At 42.1% G+C, this 11,096-nt stretch overlaps 1 protein-coding gene and 1 pseudogene across 6 annotated transcripts in view; one reads left to right on the forward strand and one right to left on the reverse strand.

Annotated features, from left to right (window-relative positions):
- Positions 1–5,381, forward strand: part of LOC103069376 (cytochrome c oxidase assembly protein COX11, mitochondrial-like) — a 10,997-nt pseudogene extending 5,616 nt beyond the window's left edge.
- Positions 1–11,096, reverse strand: part of DLGAP1 (DLG associated protein 1) — a 325,804-nt gene that overhangs the window by 300,732 nt on the left and 13,976 nt on the right. The window lies entirely within an intron of this gene.

The raw sequence follows: 11,096 nt of genomic DNA on the forward strand, positions 1-11,096 counted from the left end.
AGAATGAACTCAATGGAACAGAAACTACTGTTACAAGTACAGGGGTGGAAAGGAGCATGAGATATTATTAGAAAATCGCCAGTCAAAATAGGGTTGAATGCAGGCCACTGAGGCAATGGCCCAATTTTTTTGTTAATTAGATGAGAGAATTGTGATTGCTAAAATAAAACTTAGATTGAGGATCTCTAGTGAAGTGAGGTCAACAAAAATAGCTAATAAATGGGAAATTACTTTAGTCCTTTGCAAGTGAAGAAACCTATTACTAATGGGTGTTAAATGGTTTGTAATGTAGAGAAAGGAAACAGATTCCTCTGGAGATTATTCACTATAATGCTGCATCAATAGAGGACTTCAGGATGTAATATACTGAGGAAATGCTGGCTTTGGAAGTGTGCGTTCCATGCTAGACCATAGTCCAAATGTTTGTGATTGTCTCCATCTGAAAACAACGGAGAGGGTAAACAAGTCTCTGCAGAATAATTATTCAAAATCAGAATTTTTAAATTATTTGAAGATACTAAGATTTACCTGCACTTCTTTTTTTTTTTTGAATTTAAGACGAGTGCATAATATTTGGGAGTACTAACCAGAAAAAACTGCCCACATTTTATTGAAAAAGACATTTAAGGCATTATTCATAATGGTGAAAAATGTAAAAAAAAATTCAAGTGTGAAATAATTGAGAAATCAGTATTCTAACCATGGTGTGTTAGCATACTTTAATAGCCACAATATTTTTATTAAACTGCTAGACATTAAAAATAATAAGCATTTATTAAAGTGATAAGCATATATATGCATACAATGTATATATACAAAATAATACGTTATGATAATTATGAAACTACTGGCAAAATCAATAGTTACTTCTTAATTACCAGATTCATTGATAGACTCTTCATTCCAGGTCTGACTCGACCCCACTTTGGTAGTTGACCTTGTTCAACTTTTCCTATTTCTTGAAATCCTGATCTCCCTTTACTTCCACGCTGTTTTGATCTTGCTGACTCATTAGCATGGTTTTCCTTTGCTACCTGTCTGTGCTTGAATATCTGTGTAACCTAGGAAACTGGTCTGTGCTGCCTCACCTTCTAACATACATGTCCCAATGTGATCTCATTCACTCAAACTTTCCTCTACCTTCTACGTGATAACTCCCAGCTGATCTTTCTCCAGCCCTGACAGCTTCCTGAACTCCAGACTTATAAATTCAGCTGGCTTCACTTTTCTGTCTTCCTCACCTGAGGACTTTTGACCAACCTGGCACCTTAAAGATATGGTAGAAAGATACATTTATTTCTCTCCATCTTTATTGCTTCTAGCTTAGTCTGAACCACAATCATCTCTTGTCTGAATTATTATAATATCCTCCTAAGTAATATTCAGTTAAGTGAAGGCTTGCCTATGGGTCACCTTCAACTGGATATTCTATAGGCACATCAGATTCAAGATGTCTAGAACTAAATCATCTTTTCCATCCCAGCTTATTTTTTCTCCCAGATTACCTGTCTCAATTGGAGATACTGGCATGCATCCAATTTTTCAAACCATAAATTGGTCTTCATTTCTAGTCTTCTCTTTCCTGACAACCAAGTCATTCAACCTCCAAGCCTAGGCAATTCTATATATTTTAAACATGTTTTTTCCTTTTGAATGGGTAAAGAAGATGTGGTACATATATATAAGGGAATATTACTCAGCCATAAAAAGGAACGAAACTGGGTCATTTGTAGAGATGTGGATGGACCTAGAGTCTGTCACACAGAGTGAAGTAAGCCAGAAAGAGAAAAACAAATACCGTATATTAACGCATATATGTGGGATCTAGAAAAATGGTACAGATGAACCTATTTGTAGGGTAGGAATAGAGACGTAGATGTAGAGAATGGACATGTGGACATCGCGGGGGAAGGGGAGGGTGGGATGAACTGGGAGATTAGGTTTGACATAAATACACTACCATGTGTAAAGTAGCTAGCTAGTGGGAACGTGCTGTATAGCACAGAGAGCTCAGCTCGGTGCTCTGTGATGACCTAGGTGGGTGGGATGGGGGGGTGGGGTGGGAGGGAGGTCCAAGAGGGAGGGGATATATGCATACACATGGCTGATTCACTTCATGGTACAGCAGAAACTAACACAACATTGTAAAACAATTATACTCCAATAAAAATAAAAAAATAAAAATTCTTACCATCAGCATCCCTCCTCTCTCCCACTATGGTAAGAAATCCTTGAGGATAGAAGTTGCATTTTTCAACTTTGTATGCCCAGTCTTTTTTTTTTTTTTTTTTTTTGAATATACTTTTATTTTTTTGTGTGCGGTACGCGGGCCTCTCACTGGTGTGGCCTCTCCTGTTGCGGAGCACAGGCTCCGGACGCGCAGGCTCAGCGGCCATGGCTCACGGGCCCAGCCGCCCTGCGGCATGTGGGATCTTCCCGGACCGGGGCACGAACCCGTGTCCCCTGCATCGGCAGGCGGACTCTCAACCACTGCGCCACCAGGGAAGCCCTGTATGCCTAGTCTTTAACAGAGTGCCTGACATGTAGTTAGTGCTCACAAGTATTTGATTTAAAAATTATATTATGTGCAACAAAAGGCAAAAATACATGCAACATGTTAATTGCAAATGTGTAAAATGTATGTATTTACATATAGATATTGGAAAGATGTCTTCAAGTGATATGAAGAATTGGCATTTTAGTGTAAGTTTAAGTGAATATTAAACATTCTAAATTTTAAAAAAGCAGCAAATATATAACACATAGGCAAAGAGGAATCTAGACCCAATAGTTTAAAATAGTTTAAAATGGCTTAAAATAGACTAACATAGTTTAAATAGTCTAAATGGTCAAATAGTTGAAAATAATCTAACAAACACAGAAATTGATGCCCTTTTAGTCCATCTCCACGTGAAAGAAGTCTCCAGGACCACTGAGTACGTACATTGATCTCATTTAGCTGATATGCCCTGGGCAGATGATTTCACACACTTTTCATACAACGTTTCAAAAATGATTAGGTTAAAAAAACATATCACAGATGAGGTGGTAGATTCCGTGTCAGGTGGCATAATGGCTCGCCAAAGATGCCCACGTTTTAAGCCAGGGGAACTGTGACAATGTTACCTTACATGGCAAAAGGGACTTTGCAGAGGTGATTAAGTTAATGATTTTGAGATGGGAGATTATCCTGGATTGTCCAGATGAACCCAATGTGATTACAGGGGTCTTTGTAAGTGAAAGAGGGAGGCAGGAAAGTCAGAGAAGACGACGTGACCGTGACCGCAGAAGCAGAGATGATAGAGCGATGTGATTGCCGGCTCCGAAGGTGAAGGGGGAGCCAGGCGTCAAGGAGTACAGGCAGCCTCTAGAAGCTGGAAAATTGGCAAGAAAATGCATTTTCCCCTAGAGCCTCCAGAAGGGACACAGCCCTGCTGATAGGATTTTAGCTCAGTGAGACCCATTTCAGACTTCTGATCCCCAGAGCTGTAAGATAATAAATTTGTGTTTAAGCCACTAGATTTGCAGTTACTTGTTATAGCAGCCATAGGAAACGAGTACAGATGCTGTAGGATTTCACTTCCTCAAAAGCCTGACTAGACGAAATTGTGTCCTCTGACGGTAACTTCTGCAATGTCTCTTAAATCTGCTGCCTTGTTTCAGTTCATGTTGGTACCACCATGTTTTCACACTTAATAGTAATAATTAGAGCATTTATTGAGACATTATATAATATATAATGCTCCCTTTCCAAGCGTTGTTCTACATCTTTTATATTACATTCACCCATTTAATCCTCTCAAGACCCTTACATGATAGGGATTGTTATTACCACCATATTACAAAGGAGGAGCCCATGGCAGAGAGAGGTTAAATAACTCACTCAAAGTTGCCTAATCTGTAAAACACAGGGTTTGAACAGAGCTGTCTGGATCCAAAGCTGTACTTTATCTTCCTAAAACTGACTGCATGCCTTTGAATGGCAGGACTGTCACTAAAAGTGCCCTCCTCACCAATTTACTATTTATATGCACTCTGTTGTTAACTATTATGGTAGACATAATTTTGACTCCCACGATCTCTAACCCCTGCTGTCACACCCGTGAATATGTTCTGTTTTATGGCAAAAGGGACTTTGCAGATGTCAGTGACGTTACTAATCAGTGACCTTAAAATAGGTAGATTATACTGGATTAATCTGGGCAGACCCACTGTAATCGCATGAGCCCTTAAAAGAAGAGGGGTGTTATGTCTGTGTTATGTCTATGTTACCATAGCAAAATAAAATGAAAAAGTAAAAGAAGAGTTTTCTCCTGGCTGAGGGCAGAAGAGAAAGTCAGAGAGATGTGGCAGAGAGAGTCAGAGGGATTCAGAGCGCGATCAAAGGTTTGATAGGACGTTTGTTGGCTTGCAGATGCAAGGACCTCAGTTGTACAGCTGCAGGGAACTGAATTCCGCTATCTGCCTAAATTCATTTGGAAGTGGAATCTTCCCCAGAGGCTGCAGATGAGAGCCCAGCCCAGCTGATATCTTCATTTCAGCCTTGGAAGGCCTGGAGCACGCCACTCAGCTGAGCTAGACTGTGCCCAGACTTCCGATCCATGTAGATGTTTACCTTTCTAAACTCCTCTCCCACAAGACTCTGAACTGAGCTGGCTGGTGAAACAACTACTATGATGTTGTGAATTCTATTCTTCTCTCCCTCTCTCTGTGCCTTTCCTCTCTCCTGCCTGTGATCCATCCATCCATCAGTCCACTCACCCACCCACCCACCCACTTGCCTATTAATTCATCCATCCACCCACCCACTCACCTATCCAGCCACCCATCCATCACCCATCCGTCCATCCATACATCCATACATACATAAATGGTGTTTGTTAGGCACTAAGTCGGGCATGGGAGATACAGAGCTCAATTACTGAGAGATTAGTAACAATGGGCAAAAGCTAAGAGAAATCCCTACCAATATGCTTCCAAAGAAATGATACTAAAGCTTCAGAGACATAGTGTTTCAAATGGGGAAACCTTTCTTCTTTATCTTCCCTCTCCTAAACCCCAGGTTGGAATTTTTCTTCCTATCAACCTCCCTATTCCTTGTTCAGGTATCTTCATTACTCCTTCTTACTTTGCCTTGTATTCTATTTATCTAACCGCCCAGTGTCCCACTAGACTACAGACTCTCTAAGAGCATGAGCTATTTTACAAATCTCTGAATTCCCCTCTCATCTCAGCTTCAGCCCTTGTACACAGCAGAACCTCACTTTTTGTTACTTGAATTGATAACTCAGGAAGAGCTCCTTTACGATAAATCCTATCACACTCTTTACTTTGTAACAGGATCTCCAAGTTCCAACACAGGATCCATCTATTTCAGCTAACAGGCACCCACAATGATAATTCTTTTCAAATTCCCCATTCCTCAAAGTATTCTAAGGTTATAACCCAAAAGGCTTTTCTAATGAGGTGTTACAAGGAAGAAAGAAAGTCATCAACTTTAACTTTTTAAGGAAAAAGCTAATTAAAAATTTTTCTTTCTTGAAATATAGTTGGTTTACAATGTTGTGTTAGTTTCAGGTGTACAGTAAAGTGATTCAATTATATCTATCTATCTATCTCGTCTTTCTTAACATTGTCTTCCACTATAGGTTATTACAAGATATTGAGTATTAGTTCCCTGTGCTATACAGTAGGTCCTTGTTGGTTATCAGTTTTACGTATGGTAGTGTGTATATTTTAATCCCGAACTCTTAATTTATCCCTCTCTCCCATCCCCTTTGGTAACCATAAGTTTTCTTTCTATCTCTGTGAGTCTATTTCTGTTTTATAAATAAGTTCATCTGTATCCTTTTTTTAGATTCCACATATAAGTGGTATCATATGACTTCACTTAGTATGATAATCTCTAGGTCCATCCATATTGCCGTAAATGGCATTATTTCACTCTTTTTTATGGCCGAGTAATATTCCATTGTAGATGTGTGCCACATCTTCTTTATCCATTCATCTGTGGATGGACATTTAGGTTGCCTCCATGTCTTGGCTATTGTAAAGAGTGCTGCAATGAACACTGGGGTGTGTGTATCTTTTTGAGTTACGTTTTTCTCCAGATATATGCCCAGGAGTGGGATTGCTGGATCATCTGGGGAAAAAGCTACCTAATTTTAAGGATATCATAATTTAAACTTGTTAGTAGCCCTTTATGTCTTTTGGGGACATGCTAAAAGCTAGGGACTTTTCTCCAGAACAGGATGAACACCAACAACCCCCTCCTCAATGTGTTAAATTCAGGAGTTCACGACCCCCTAGAGTCCATTCTTGGGGACTACTTGTCCTATCTGTCCACAGCCGCAGGCTAAGAGCACTGAATTAGGTGGACGGGTGTGTGCCCTGCCTTCCTGCATCTGAGCTCCCCTCCACCCCATCCAACGGTCTTCCCAAGGTAGGGTTACTTCCAAAGTCAGCCAGACGTGCAAGCTCGTCACTTCTGCTTCTGGGCAGCCCCGGCACTACAAGTAACCTTCCCGAGATGCTCCAGGCCTGGAGACTCTCTTCCTCTGAGGGTCTGTATTAGGGAGCCCTGGCTTGTAAGCTTTTCTAGAAAGGCCTATTCTGGAAAGCAAGCTTTCCAACTGGCCTGCCACCAGTGGCATTTTTCTGGCTTGTGGGGCTGAAGCCATCTCTTTCTAGGCCTCAAAGTTGGCCAAAGAACACTTGGTTTCGGAGAACAGTGTGAGAAAATACGGCTTTTGACGTTTGGAAAGTAAACAAATGTGGCCAGACTGCATGTTTTTGGTAATACCAGTTACGTTAAAACAGAAGACTACAACGTACGTGCTGGTTATTATTCCATGAGATTACTGCCTCTTATCTAAGCAGGTGACTCTTATTTCCAACTCAGAATGGTGTGCTAAGTCTCTCATTGACACCCATCCATTGGCACATTGATTTTTTTCATGGGCAGCAGGAAGGTGCCCACTCTTCTCAGTGAATAGGGCTGAAGTAAACACTGCCCCAAAATAACCCGTAGTGAATACTCCAAGGGCCTCTCTAGAAAGCTCTTGCCGTTTGGTCAAAGGCAGGAGAAGGTGAAGGATGCAGGAGTGCCTCAGGTAACGTGCAAACGGTACCTGTTGTCGGGGGGAGGGGGGCCCGTCTGATTGCCACCAGCTGTGCGGCTGGCTGTAGCAGATAATACCATGCATCGCCAACTTCTGAATCCGCTGGCACCCAGCGGCAGCTCCCAGAGGTGCCACAACATTGTAATTTACAAATCAGTGTGAGCAGGAGAAAATTTTGGCAGCCCTCTTTCATAAATGAGAATCACAGGTGAGGGTTACTGTCCGAGCGAGAGCTTCGGCCCAAAGCTCAGAGTGTGAATGGAAGTGCTGTGCTGGGTACTGCCTGGGCAGCTCATGGTTAGTCAGGTACAAAAGGCAGAGTGGGAGCTGAGCAGGCTCCCTGGAGGGGCCAGAGCCAGGGCGGACGGGAAGATCCAGGGAAACACTGCGCGCTCTGCGCCCAGAGAAAGGCCCCAGGCATGGCAAGTACTGATAAATGGTGGGTGAGAATCTGGGCAAAATCCCAGGCTAGTTCTTGTGTTTCTAGTCAAAAATTAGTTGTGCTTTTTGAACGCTAGGTACTTTAAAGAATTTACTCTTCACAATAACTCGGCAAGATATTTTTCTAAAGGAAGAACTAGAAGATATGAGTGGTGAAATGGTTTATTTGATGCCATGTCGTGAGTAGGTGGCAGAAAACAGGCATTCCCACGGAGGCTCAGCTCTCACCGGGGCACCACCTGGCTCTGACACCTCTAAGCGCTGGGACATCACAACACGATGTTACCTTCTTGGGGTAAAGCCCAAATCTAGTAGAGCTCAATATATTAAAATAGACAAGAAACAGCTTGTCTATTTCTTGTATAGACACGCAGTCTATACACGTGTATAGAACCACGCAGTCCCACAGAACTTTCTGTAGTGACGGGCAGGTTTTATATCTTTGTTGTTCAGTATGGTAAACACCAGTCACATGTGACTACTGAGTACTAGCAATGTGGCTACGGTGACCGAGGGGCTGAATCTTTCCTTTTATTTAACTTCAATTAATGTAAATTTAAATAGCCACACGTGGCTGGTGGCTACCATATTGCACAGCACTATGTGCTGAGACTATTTGATTTGAAAGGAACCCTGGGGGCCACCTGCCCTCATTTCCCCAAATAGGGAAATTTCCTTCGCTCTGTCCCTGACGTGTTCAGCCAGCCTCTCGTTACACATTTTTAATAACGAGAAGGTCTTCACCTTGCTTGGGATCTGATGCCTTTGTTAGGAAATATCTTCCTACCTAACAGTTGCCCCCTCAGGGGTATGAGCTGGGGATACCATTGGGTTTTAGCGTGATAAACCCATCTGTTATTCCCTGGGGTTATCTCCCGATTTGCCGTCCCTCTGCTCTTCTCGTGCCTGTGAACTATTGGTGCCCCAGCGGCATCTCAGTTCTCTGGGGGCACAGTGTGGTGCTGTCCCCCACAGAATCCAGGCGGTCCCATCCTACCGGCCTGCTGCTGGACGAGCACACGATGCTATGTGAACGCTAGGATGGTTTCCCCACAGCAGGTTTGCTGTCTGCCCAGATTTCTTCTCAGGGCCTGGGCAGCCCCACTGCCTCCGGGGCCGGAAGCCTGGTTGTTGGGCTCAGCCTGCCATCTTTGGGAAACTTGAGTGTTTTAGAAAAAAAATATCCCATATCATCTTATCAACTAGAGACTCAATCCTGTCCTCCATTTACTTATTCTCTCCAGCTGGGTGGTCATTATCCCGTCTGTCCTGTTCCTATCCCCACACTGGTCTTTCCCTTTCCCACTTTTATGTAGTCACCTCTCCCAGAGTTCAGTGTGGGTCCAACAGGTGCTAAATAAATCTTGGTTGAATGAAAGATGTTGAGAAGGCTGTCCTTGTAAATGATTTAGTAGAATTTTTCATTATACACTCATGATCTAGATAACGCGAAGAGACTACATATTATGACAGTTGGGTGACATCATCGCTGGTTGACTCTAAGAAATACAGTGTTCAAAAACATCAATGAGATGAAATTGGCATGGTTTAATTTTAGTGAGTTCTTTCATTTCTTAGTTACTTACATGTCCCTGTGAAGTGAATAATTAACATTTCCTTCTTATGCATGGGGATATTTTATAAAATATTGAACCAAGAGAAAGTGGAGGCTGTGGGAACATTAAGACTGTATCCATTACTTTAAACGAACTTCGTCTGGGCTTAAGCAAAGGGGGAGGGCATCAAATAAGGGCTTGCTAGAACACTGAATTCTCTGTGATGAGATACATGTACATGAGGAAAAGTCCAAAATGAGCTGAAAAGTAGGATACTAAGGACTCCACGACTTCCAAATTCGTAACTGAGTATGGCACCTTTTATCCTGATGGATTTCAAAAGCCTGAGTGTTCTGTATTATCTATTATAGAAATTTAGTTTAAACTCTGCTAACATTCCCTAACAGCACTATTTATTGGATATCTGTAGCCCCCGGCCACCTTCAACTGATACACATGAGTCCTCTGCACTGGGTATTAATTACATGGCTTACTTGGTTCAGTTATATAAGTAATTAAGAAGCATTCTAAAGGTTGACCTTTAGGGAAACATATCTTTTCCTTTGGACCTGTGATAATTTTAACGAATAGCAAGGTTTGTGAACTTCCCAAATATTTAGTTAACAATTTGGGATGTGTGGGGCTCATGCACCTAGCAGAATTCTGGCTCAAAACATGCCTTGGAGATAACTATCTGGTCTCCCCAAAGGACAAAAGTATAAAGGCACACTGTTATAGAGAAATTGGGTTTGGGGATTCCTCGTTTCCTTCCTCACCGTTTCAGCGAAGTTAATTCTTGTAGAAGAAAACATCCCCAAATTAATACAAGCAAAGGATATTAAATGGTCAGGCAGTTCTAATCGGGACATAACCTTACGGTGTTTTAACAATGTTATAACTACAGTCAGGTTGGCAGTCTCAAGGGATAAACTGTATTGTTTCTCATTGGCAAAAAAAAAAGCACCACAGCTTTGAGTGATGGTTCTTTCATGGGCTGAGATGTAATTTTCCAGTTATATGGAATAATATTGTTCTACTCCAATTTACATTATACATCTGACTTTGCAAATGAATCTCATATGTTACTTTCTAACATGGCCACTTTCCAAACTACACCTAATCATAGAGGTGGAATCTGTGTTTTAATTACAGTTAATCATTTAAAAAATTGTCACTAAAATAAATTCTCATCGAGAAACAATTCGTCAGGAAAAGATCAGCGGGAATATTTACCAAGCAGGGGCAGCATGGTACGACGGGAAGTGAACAGGTTGTGGAATCAGACGGATCAAGGTTTAAATCTCCATTCTGTCACTTACCAGCAGTATAATCTTGGGCAAATTAATTACCTCCACTTTGTATAAAATGAGGGTATGAACCGCTACCCTAGTAACTTTCAGAAATAGGGACAATGTATGTTAAGCATAAGCCTGTTGAGATTCCTCAGTAAATCAGAGTCCGTCTTTTTTCTCCCTTTTTTCATCTTCTCTTTCATCGCTGACTTGTTACCATTTGCCATCGTTCATTATCCCGTGTAAGTACATCAAGCGCGTGATGAAGATGGGGAAGTGTTCAGTATGGTGCACGGGCTGAGCACTGGCCTGGGCCTGGAAGGCCTGCCTGTTCGTAGAAAAGTCAGTCCCCCTCTCTGGGTCACAGCTGAGGAAAAGGAATGAGGTGACATAAGAACTTGTCTGTTGGAGTCAAGAAGTGCTTTCATACTGTGAGCCAATCAGGAACTCTTGGCACCCATGATCAGTTGTCATTTTCAGGAAAGACAGGGCAGCTGGACTGCAGCCTGGGAGAGCTGCCAATTAGATTTACCAAGCTTGGGACAGTTAACTGACATCTTTTGGACTTCATCAGGGTTTTCTGATTTTTATGCCTTGTCAAGAGTTGGTTTATCAAGAGTGGATACAGACTCCCCTCCTCTGCCCCATCCTGGTGCCTCCCATCCCTCTGTCTCCTCCCGCCCCCC

The sequence above is a fragment of the Lipotes vexillifer genome, unplaced genomic scaffold, assembly GCF_000442215.2.
Source record: "Lipotes vexillifer unplaced genomic scaffold, Lipotes_vexillifer_v1.1 scaffold429, whole genome shotgun sequence".
Taxonomy (NCBI): Eukaryota; Metazoa; Chordata; class Mammalia; order Artiodactyla; family Lipotidae; genus Lipotes; species Lipotes vexillifer.